We start from the raw sequence: 9,505 nt of genomic DNA, 5'->3' as shown, positions 1-9,505 counted from the left end.
CGTTCCACGGACTTAATTTGAGCTGCTCGCTCCGGGTCTCCATGGGCTGCTCTGCAAAATGGGTCCGTGGCCAGCATGGGCGTGCGCAGCCCGCAGGTTTGCTCTGCGTCCGGAAGGGTGCCCCGGGGCCACCGCAGGCTCTTAGATACAGCAACGGCCCCGCTGCCAAGCCTGGCGCGCCTGGGGCCCCTGAACGCCGCTGCGCCGGGAAGCCGGGGGTCCCGTGCCACCCCTCGCTGGAGCGCCCTCGCCCCCTGGTGTCCGGCCGAGCGCACGCGGCGCGGGCGGGGGCTCCGAGGGGGAGGGGCCGCTTCTGCGGGTCCCAGCACCAGGCTTTGCGGAAGCTACTGCTCCCGGGAGGGCCTCGTTCTGCAGCCACTGTGGGAGCACGCGTGTGTGTGTGTGTGTGTGTGTGTGTGCATGCGCGTGGGAGGTATGTCAATCATCGCCTAGCACGTTTCATCCGGGGGTGGGGCCCACGCGCAGGTGCGGCGGCAGCAGGTGTTGGGGGGTGGCGGTCCCGAGACGCTAAGGCCTGGTGGTGCCGAGCCCAGCCCCCGTGGAGCGCACCCCTGAGCGGCCAGCCGGCGGGCCCCCTGGGAGGCAGGTGCAACAGAGACGCAGTTGAAAGGGTTCCTCACTCTCCGCTTGTAAACTTGGACCTTGCTGGGTTTTCTGCAAGATGACCGCGCGCTTCCCCTGGGTGACTCTCTTCTCCAGCCGGCCCCCAGGTCGCCCCACCCCCAACATGCACCGAGTGGACCCCCTAGAACGCAGGTCCGACAACCCAGCATGAAGACAGCGAGCCACAAAGTTGTGTTTCTCACCAATACAAGTGTCCCCCAGGGCCCCTGCCTGGTACAACAAAGCAGGAACAGAAACAGGGGTGGGTGTCGAGCCCGGTGGTTAAGACGCCTGGGTCCCGCTGCAGAGCCCCTGAGCTGGGTCCCAGCGCCTGCGCCCAGCCTCTTGTTGATACAAAGCCTGCAAGGCTGGGGTGACCTCGCTCGGGTGCTTGGGCCGCCGCCTCCCACGGTGGACAGTGAGTTCCAGCTGTGGTATCAGACCTGCGCCAGGCCAGCGCTGGCTGTTGCAGTTATTCGGCTGGTGAACCGTAGGATAGGTTCTCCCCCCCCCCCCCGCCGCCGCTCCCTCAAATAAATTAATTTTTAATGGGGGGGGGAGATTGAGTGCTTTCACCATCAACAACTGTTAGATGCTTTCTAAAAGTCATTTATTTTTATTTTACTTGAAAGGCAGAGACCTGGAGAGACAGCGATTTTATCCGCTGGATCTCCCCCCCAAATGGCCAGGGCTGGGAGAGGCCGAACCCAGGAGCCGGGATCCCAGCCTGGGTCTCCCATGTGGGTGGCAGGGAACCGAGTACTCGCGTCGTCGCTGCTGCCTCCCAGTTGGCATCTGCGGTGGAGCGAGGACTGGGACGCAGCCCTTTGACACGGGGAGTGGATGTCCCCGGTGGCCACTGAAGTGCTGCGCCAAGTGGCCACCCTGGGCCGTGTCAGGCATTTGAGAAGATAGCTACTTTTATCCCAACTAGACCTTACAAATGTGTAAGTGGGTGGTGCCACGGCTCACTAGGCTAATCCTCCGCCTGTGGCACTGGCACCCAGGTTCTAGTCCAGGTTGGGGCGCCAGATTCTTTCCCGGGTGCTCCTCTTCCAGGCCAGCTCTCTGCTGTGGCCTGGGAGTGCAGTGGAGGATGGCCCAAGTCCTTGGGCCCTGCACCTGCATGGAGACCAGGAGAAGCACCTGGCTTCGGATCAGCGCGGTGCACCGGCCGCAGCAGCCATTGGGGGGTGAACCAACGGAAAAGGAAGACCTTTCTCTCTGTCTCTCTCTCTCTCACTGTCCACTCTGCCTGTCCAAAAAAAAAAAAAAAAAAAAAAATGTGTAAGTGATCGAAACATCCCATGGTACCCCATATACATACAATTTTTCTGTGTCTGTCAAAGGGCCTCCCGACAGCCACCTTGGTTTGAGTCCGTCTGAGTTCCTGAAGATGTACAGCTGTGTTTGCCGTCATGTCTGCCAGTGCTTCACATGGGAAGGTCGCCGTGAGGCGGCTCCCTGGTCTCCCTTGCTTGTGAAGAGAGAAGATAAGGCCGCTGAGGCCGGGTGGGGCTGGGGAGGAAAGAGGCAGGTGGGACGGAGCCTATGGCAATGTTGTCAGGCCTTGGTGAAAAATGACCCTTGGGGAGCAGGTGGATTTGCAATGGCTGTCAACAGAGGCTGCGCAGGAATAAACCGCACAGTGACACCTGGTGGCAGCGGGAAGCAGGACCGGGCTCTGCCGGACATCACACAGAACAGGTGTGAGCCGGGCTGGCCTCCAAACCTCCGCGGCTCAGCTGCTCCCAGTGTAAGCCAGAACAACACGTATGGGCTCGCTTTCTGTCCCGGGGTTCTGGTGACAACATTTTCAACAGCCGCCAGTCAGGGTGGCTCCGTAAATGGTGAACCATCACAGGCCACCACTGGGGAGCTGACTTACTGATCTGCAGCGGGTGACAACGGTTGTCTGTGTCTCACGCAGTCAGCTAAAAAAAGCCGACACTCTATTTTTTGTTTAGACTTCAATGCAACTTTAAAAAAGAACAATCAAATGTATACAATTTCATGTGTGTGGACCTAGGCACACGTGGGATACCACCACTTTCAAAAGTTTCCTGTGGCTTGCTGTTGTGCTTCTGTTTTCATTTTGGTTAGAGAAGAATACTTATGTGTTTGGGGCCGACGTGTGACACAGAGGGTTAAGCCACCAGCGTAAGTGGGTTAAGTGGTGCCAGCATCCTATGTCAGAGCACTGGCTCGAGTCCCGGCTGCTCCACTTCCGATCCGGCTCCCTGCTAGTGCGCCTGGGAAAGCAGTGGAAGACGGCCCAGGTGCTTGGCATCCTGCACACCCACGTGGGAGACCTGCTGTGGGGCTCCTGGCTTCAGCCTGGCCCAACCCTGGCTGTTTTGACCATTTGGGGAGTAAACAAGTGGATGGAATCTCCCCTCCCCCCTCTCTCTGTCTCTTCATTTCAAATAAATAAAACAAATCTTTAAAAAATACTTGAGAGTCACAGAAACACAGAGAGACAGACAGAGGGTGAGCTTCGATCCACTGACTCACTCCCCAAATGCCCACCGTGGCCAAGAACACAATCCAGATCTCCAAGATGGGTGGCAGGAAACCAATTACTTCAGCTACAGCTGTGCCCCGCCCTCCCCGCCACTGCCTTCCAGGGCCTGCATTAGCAGGGAGCTGGGGTCAGGAGCCAGAGCCAGCAATCAAACCCAAGCACCCCAGTGTGGGCAGTGCGGGTCCCAACTAACCGCCAGGCGGAGCACCTGCTGCCCTAAGAAACTTTGAGCTGCGTGGAAATGACACGTGGGCTCCTGGGGCGCTCTGCCCTGCAGATCTCTGGAACTCACTCCTGCTGCATGGCTGTAACTCGGCACACATCTACGTGGGGGTCGATGTCGGTTTCGCCAAACCGCGTGCAAAGCCAGCGCGGTGCCCTGGGCTGGCGAGAGAGAAGGCGTGCATCTCGGCGCACTGGCGGAGAGCATTACGCCTTTTTCCCCAACGTCACGTCTTCAGCCAAGGGAGGCTTCGCATGCGCTGTTTTTGCAGCAAAGGCTCGGGAAGCCAGCAGCCGTGAAGAAGAGAGCGTGGAAAGAGGCAGCCGGTGCGAGGGGCGTGGACACGCTCGCTCCCGCCCTGCCCGCCTGCGGTCCCCGCTGCCCTTGGCCCGGCGCCCACCTGGGCTCGGAAAAGTGCCCCAAAGAAAAACAACCGGAGCTCCTCAGAAGGGGGAGTGGTTCACGCGCGCCCCTGAGCTGAGACGCGCATTTCAAGACCAGAAGCGGATTTCAGGCGTGAGTAGCACTTCCAAGAAAATATTGTGGCAGGCCCCGGAAGCAACAGACGCTGTTTCTCTCACATCAGCTCGAGTTGTGCAAGACGCATCACCAGGCTGGCGTAGGACGGAGGAGCTCCCGCAGTGAGTGCTGGCCTTGGCCTCAGGCCTGTCCTTAGCGGGGGGCCCCCGGGGGCGCACAGCCATTCCTGCTTGCCACCGAACCCACAAAGCTGCGCTCTCGCGAGATCTGCCGCAGTCCTGGAAACACACCTGCTGTGGGTTAGCCCCCAAGGGTTCCTGCAGCGAGGGTGGGGTAGGGGAGACAGGTGGGAGGGCCTTAGGGCAGCGCCCACCTTATTGAAGAGCCCTCCCACCTCGCTTTTTTTTTTTTAAAGATTTATTTACTTATTTATTTGAAAGAGAAAGAATTTCCACCCCCTGGTTCAGTCCCCAATTGCACACAACAGCCAGACCTGGGCCAGGCTGAAACTATGAGCCTGGAACTCCTTCTAAGGCTCCCAAGTAGGAGGCAGGGGCCCATGCACTTGGGCCAACACCTGCCGCTTTCCCCGGGCGTGTTAGCAGGGAGCTGGATCCAAAGTGGAGCAGCCAGGACTGGGGCCTGCGCTCTGCTACCGACCGAATGCCTCTGGCTTAGCCCCTGTGCTGCAAGGCAGGGCCGGTTCTCCGCCTTTGTCTCATCTTGTGATCTCTCTTGCCCTGAGGGGACACAGCTGTGGACAGCCCCCAGTGGCTCCTGCCTCGGGTGCTGTTACAGCAGCTGGTCTACCTGGCCACCCGCCTCTGGGCTCCTCCTGTCCACGGCTGTGCTGCAGCCACCCAGGCCCTCGCTCCCATCTTTTGATCATCTGATTTTTTTTTTTAAAGAGAAGCCAGAAATGTGATTTTTTTTTAAATAGGAAACTTCCTGATTTAAAAGTGCTGGCCTCGAAACCAAATATATGATGATGATTTTCAATGTGCAGCCGGCCAAGGCAAACAAATTGGAACACTCAGCCCAGCCCGCGGGCTGCTCCAGCCGGACGACTCCCAGCGACAGCACTTAGTTTGAAGTCACTATCGCTCTTGGAGCTGGCGCCCTGTCCACAGTCGTGGGTTCGAGAGGAGAGTTCTGGGCCCACAGCACAGCCTAGGCCAGGCTCTCTCGCCTCTCCCTGCCACTCTGCTGGGAGTCCCAGGAGTGCACTCCGCACCCCGAGTGCTCAGGGGCACCCAGGTGAGGCTGACCCACCTACCCAGTTGCCACTGCCTCCTCCACTCAGTTTCAGGACTAAACTGAGGCTGGGGCCCACCACCCACACCTCAAGGAGAGAAGGGGGAAGGCCCTCCAGGGTGCCGGAGTTCCCAGGCTGCCTGCCCAGCGCCCCAGCCAGCGTGGATAATGCATGCCACCATTTCCGGGGCACTCGGGGTGTGCCAGGTCCACAGCAGCCCCTCCCTGGGACCATGCCACTTGATCCTTCCCACTTCTGCCATGCAGGGAACTGAACCCGGGAATTTGTCCCCGGTCCCTGCTGGAGTCCTCATGAGAAATCCAGGCTCTTAACCAGCCGTTGAGAGCCTGTGCCATCACCCTGTGAGTGGAGGGGGATCTTTTTCCTGACCTGCGGGGTAAACCGCAGAGCCATCGGTCTCATCAAATGGCAGCGTGTCCTTCTGTCCACCCAGAGTCCCCAATCTCCTGAGAGCTGTGGCCCCGTCGCGGTCACCATGTCACTATACCCCAGCCCCTTCTCTCTCGTCCAGGGCCTTTCTCCCTTCTTTCGTTCACTTTCTAGCAAATCATAGTCACCTGCCTTATGCTAGACAGGGCAGCGTGCCAGGGCTGCAGGTTGTAAGCGGGTGGGCACCCCTGGGGGCCGAATAAGCAGGCACAATGGAATGAGGGGGCAGGCAGAGGGCGGACCGACCTAACCAAAGCCCATGGCTGAGGCCAGGTGAAGAGGGAGGGCTGGAGCGGGTGTTCAGGGCAGGTGCACCTGCGCCTCCAAGGTGTCCGTTCAGAAGTGAAAAGGCCTGGACAAGTCTCTTCCTTTCTCTGCCAAGGGGGAACACCCACCCTACCTTCTCTCCGTCCAGAAGCTGTTACCATGGCCATGAAGAGCACTCTGCAAACAGCACAGGGCTCGGCCGAGGCTCTGTGCACAGGCAGCGCGCTCGGGCTCCCCGCCCCGTTCCGAGCGAATTCCTGACTGAGGGACCTCACAAGCTACTGCACTGCTGTGGCCTCAGGTTCTCATCTGTCAAGTGGGGATAAACCACAGCTCCTGTTTCACACTGTTGTTTTGGTGATTAACGGCCTCAGGTGTGCAAAATGCTGAGCATACAGTGGGCACTCAATCCTGTTCTTGTCACAGGACCTGCCCCTAATGCCAACCAAGCAAAGCAGAACCATCAAGGGCTCCTATTTCCCTGGTTATTTCTTTAAAATATATATATAATATATATGTACTATATATCTGTATATTGTGGGCTGACGCTGTGGCATAGCAGGTAAAGCCAACACCTGAAGCGCCAGCATCCCATATGGGCGCCGGTTTGCGTCCCAGCTGCTCTAATTCCGATCCAGCTCTCTGCTATGGCCTGGGAAAGCAGAAGAAGATGGCCCACGTCCTTGGGCTCCTGCACCCACGTGGGAGACCCGGAAGAAGCTCCTGGCTCCTGGCTTTGGGATTGGTGCAGCTCTGGCCGCTGTGGCCAACTGGGGAGTGAACCAGCGGATGCAAGCCCTCTCTTTGCCTCTCCTTCTCTCTGTGTAACTCTGAATTTCAAATAAATAAATCTTTAAATATATGTGTGTGTATCTATGCGTGTATCTATATGTGTATCTATATGTGTGTGTATATATATATATATATTTGAGAGACATAGGACAGGACAGAGATCTGCCATGGACTGGTTCGCTCTCCAGTGGTCACGGTGGCTGGGGCTGGGACAGGGCTGTAGCCGGGAGCCAGAGTCACAGTCTACACTCCCGTGTGGGTGGCAGGAAGCAGATCATTTGGGTCCTCACCGCTGTCTCCCAGGGTTTGTATCAGTAGACGCTGGAGGCAGGAGGTGGGGCCGGGACGGAGCCAGGTGTTCCAGTGCTGGATGAAGGCGTCAACTGCTGGGCTAAACGGCCAGGCCCCCAAAGACACGCAAGGCTGAAGGCCCAGGGGGACCTGAACTTCGCAGAAGGCTCTGGGAGGCTGCAAGGCAAGGAGGTGGCCCTCACCCACCTGGGTCACAGAGCGCATGACCCGGAGCCAGGCTGCTGTGGGAGGGCGTGGTGCCGGTCGGGCTGCTCCCTCTCCAGGGTCTGAGGCTGGCCCCTGGGGCAGGGGGCTGGGGACACCTCTGGTGTCAGGACCAGCCTTGTGACAGCCACTCGCTTGGGCCCTCGCACTCGGAGTGAGCTTTCCAGACTGGATACCCAGCGTGATCTCTAGAAGCAGTGACAAGCAGCCGTGCGGAGGCTGTCCCCCCAACTCCCGCTGCGAGGACCCTGGCCCCAGCTCTCTCCACCCTGCCACTGAGCCCTGCCCAGCCTGACCGCGCTGCGGTGCGGCCATCCCGCCTGTCTCTGTCGGCACACGCGCGCTCACCGGAACGGTTAAAACCTGGGCATGCTCGCTGCGCTACAGCTGCTTTGGAAATCCTCTTTTGATATCCTGAGAGCCCCCGAAATTGTCTCCCTGCACCAGCCGCGAGGAGAACCCCACAGACGGGCTGGGCGCTGGCCCGCACCAGCCCTCAGCGCGGAGTCTCGGCCTCTCCCGGGGGCTCCTTCCAACCGGCCTGGCCTCGCTGCAGTCTGGCCGGGGGCCTGGCACCATCCCTGGGCCAGAAACCTGGGCACGGGCGGGCCCGCTTCCTGGGAGAAGGCCAGGCCGGGCCTGCGGGGCTTCCGGCCCGGGAGCCGGTTGTTTTCCGTAGTCTGGCGGCGCTTCCGGCGCCTCCCTGGCTCTCGGGCCCGCTGCTCGCTTGAGTCACGGGGAGCCCAGCCAGGCCTGACCAGGGCGGGCCCCAGAGGAAGCCGGGGGCATCTCTGAAGGGGCTGGACAGTCCACGAGCGAGGCCGGGCCTCGGATGCCTTCGGGGGAGCGCCGCCCGCGGCCCAGCCTGCCAAGCCCTGCTGGGCCCACGCCGCAGGCCCGGGGCAGGGGCTGAGCTCAGCGCGCAGGTGTGGGCTGGGGCCGCACCGCGGGGCCCTGCGCGGGCACGGCTGCAGCGGGAGCGCGCCCCTTGCGTTCCCCAGAGAGCCGGCTTTGGCGCTCGCTCGCAGCCCTGCCCGGACACAAGCAGCTGCCTAGTGTTTTCCCCATTTCTGACTTTGGCTGCACATCCCCTGCTCCAGGTAAGCCGAGCAAGCACAGCTACCACCGTCGCCAAAGACTCCAAATACCGCATCGCATGGACGCGGTTCTGGGTTTCATCCCTCCCAGAGCCCCACGAGGCAGACCGCAGGACTCCTGCTGGGTCCAGGGGGAAAGTGAGGCCCAGGGAAGCCAAGCAGTACCCAGAGCAGAAGAGGACACGGCCTCTTCCTCCATCGATGGAGCAGGAGTGGACAGCCAGGGGTGGGCACGGAAGAAGGCACCCCCAGTCTCCCCAGGTCACTCATGGTGCCCCACCCCACCCACAGCAGCTGGGCTCTGGAGCCTGTGCTCCGGACCTGGACAGCTGCAAGGTGCGCCTGGGCCTCTCCCTTAGACAAGGAGTTTGTGGGAGGCAGGGGCCTGTCCCATTTGCCACGGCCGTCCTAGCATCTGCTCTGTGGCTGGCACAAGGCGGACAAGCCAGATCAGCACCCTGCACAAGTGCCTCAGTGTTTTCGCCTGGGAAATGGGACATGGTCAGTAAGACGGCATGCTCCGTGCGCTTGGCACACGTGGGGACTTCCAGAAGCTTGTGGAAAATGCGGTTTAAAGATTACTTTGTTGCACACAGTTTGGAAATCCGTGAAGACTTTTACATAATATGCATTTTTCACCAGCTTCCCGAAGACCCCTGGCGGTAGGCCCTGGAGAGGGAATGAGGACCGTTTTCAGTGACCAGCTCTGAGAGGGGTGTGACCTGCCCAGAGGGGACCCAGACTCCCCCCTACCCTCTTCCCTGCCACCCCTTGAACACTGCTCTCCGATTTCTGGAGTTAGGGTGACCGCAGCCACAGGACCAAAAGTCAGTGCAGAGGCTGCAGTGATGGGGGAGTGGGCAGGGAGGGAGCCCTCTGTGGCATCAGGAGCACCCCTGGGTCCATGTGTTTTCTGCATGTGCCACCCACTGGCCGACAGAGGACAGCAAATGCATTTTTACAACCCTGGGATCCTCAGCGCAGTCCCATTGGTGCAGAGAGCCACAAGTCATGTTTCAGTTACTCCGATCCTCGATCCTCGTTGGGCGGGGGTGGGGGGGGGCTCCTGCCATGGAGCTGGGGTTGCTGGGTAGGAGCGAGGGTGGGGCTGGGCTGGGCTGGGAGGGGCTGTACTGAGTCTGGGGCCGGGTGTCCGCTCCGGAGGCCAGGTGGACGGGGTACCCTGATGCTTCCCCCCACCCCCTCCCACTTTGCGCCCCATCTCCCAGAGCAGCAAGGAAGCGACTTGGGATTGGGGAGGAGGAGGCACAACTTTA

This window comes from Oryctolagus cuniculus, chromosome 19 (genome assembly GCF_964237555.1).
Source record: "Oryctolagus cuniculus chromosome 19, mOryCun1.1, whole genome shotgun sequence".
NCBI lineage: Eukaryota > Metazoa > Chordata > Mammalia > Lagomorpha > Leporidae > Oryctolagus > Oryctolagus cuniculus.
The sequence above is the reverse complement of the archived record's forward strand: the minus strand, read 5'-3'. Positions refer to the sequence as shown.